The sequence below is a fragment of the Penaeus monodon genome, chromosome 15 (assembly GCF_015228065.2).
Source record: "Penaeus monodon isolate SGIC_2016 chromosome 15, NSTDA_Pmon_1, whole genome shotgun sequence".
Taxonomy (NCBI): Eukaryota; Metazoa; Arthropoda; class Malacostraca; order Decapoda; family Penaeidae; genus Penaeus; species Penaeus monodon.
Window position 1 is genome coordinate 18,362,772 of NC_051400.1, and position 1,675 is coordinate 18,364,446.

Here is a 1,675-nt window from a genome sequence, read left to right on the forward strand (position 1 = left end):
CTACTTGTTAACCTGAAATGATTTTGCTACAGCATCCTTTGACTCCTTGGATATTCTCCTTCCCTTGACACTGAACCCTTGGTTCACCTCCGAGGTTCTCCCTTTTACTTGGGTTTCTGAGGGAATGGATTGGACAGGGGACTCTCCTTATGGGTCAAAGGTATGGCTGATATGAACCTCAGCATTGGAGGGAAATTAGTTCATGACAAAATGAGCTAACTTACACCTACCTTTCAACATTAATTACATTTGACTTCTACAGTTATAATCGTTGATTGCGTTAGTGTAATTCAAAACTTACATAAAAACTTACTTTTTAGATTTATTTTATTGTGCTTTCCCTTGCATGTGAAAAAATTCAACTACTTTTGACTGATATAAAAATATAAATGCAAATATTAAGACTAGATGAGATAATGTGTATTGTTGTTATGTATAGCAGAAGTAGTTCTATCTGTACCCTTCAAATTAGCATGACCAGATATTCATTCAACATCCAAAACACTACAAAGAAATGATACATCAAACATACTCTGTAATAATCCACAGTACAAGAAAATATTTATTCTCTTGCAATACAACAAAATTCATCTAACCCTGTTTTGTCTATAAGAAGCATGAACTTCATACACAACAGAATAATCATGTGTCTGAAACAGTTTAATTGTTCTATCATTCCCAGCTACAAGCTATTGTCCTTACATTCCCCCTAACAGGAAGTAAGTTAGTTACTTGAGCAGTGTTTATCAACTTGATGGATAGCTGGAGAGCATACAGACTAATGGGTAAGTTGAAGTAAAAAAAATGCTCTTGACATCAGGTAGCACAGCTACCTCTCCATCAAAATGAATACTGTGTATTCATACATCACTATTTTTAGACATCTATTTGATTTAGGTACATATTAAAATGTCAGATGTGTACAGAGGGAAAGTCAAGTTTTCAGAATTACACTAAATGTTTTGACCTCACCTAAAGGAGTAAAAATGTACTCTTCACTCCAGCTACTTTCTTTTTCATTTAAAGATACAATAGTAAAGGAAACTTTGATTAACAAAATTATATATCTTGATATGCTACTGCTAGTCATACTGAGATCAAAGTTATCATGAAAAGCAGAGTCCTCACCTTGTACACTTCAAATATCACCAGAAACTTGCTTAAGATCATCTCCAATTTATTTTTAATCAAAGTATGCTGCATTAAACTGCATATAAAATTGTCAAACCTGAAAATTCAGCTTTTACGCACACCCAAAATGTGCAAAAACACAAGAACATCACTGTTCAGTTGACCTGAATTTCCTTTAAAAATGTTAATGCAATCATCATTGATTTAACAATCTGCTAGTGATGAGGAAGGGTGAGAAAAGAGGCATAACAGTGTAATTGCTCCCTTGGCTTTTTTGGAGCATATCATGAAGTGTGCACAGGCCTGCAAAGGAGAGAGATCTCAGAGTCACTTACTCAATGGACAGTGCTTGAACAGATAATCATAAGAGATCCACTTCATCTGATTGCATATTCCAACTATGCTTAGTGAGGACCAGTCTGCTAGATTTTTTTTTTAAGAAGTGGTGATTCTACTGACTTACATACATTTTGGAATAATGTATGCAGGTGATAAAGTGGTGATTCACAATCACTGGCCAAACTTTTCACTAGGTACAGTTGAA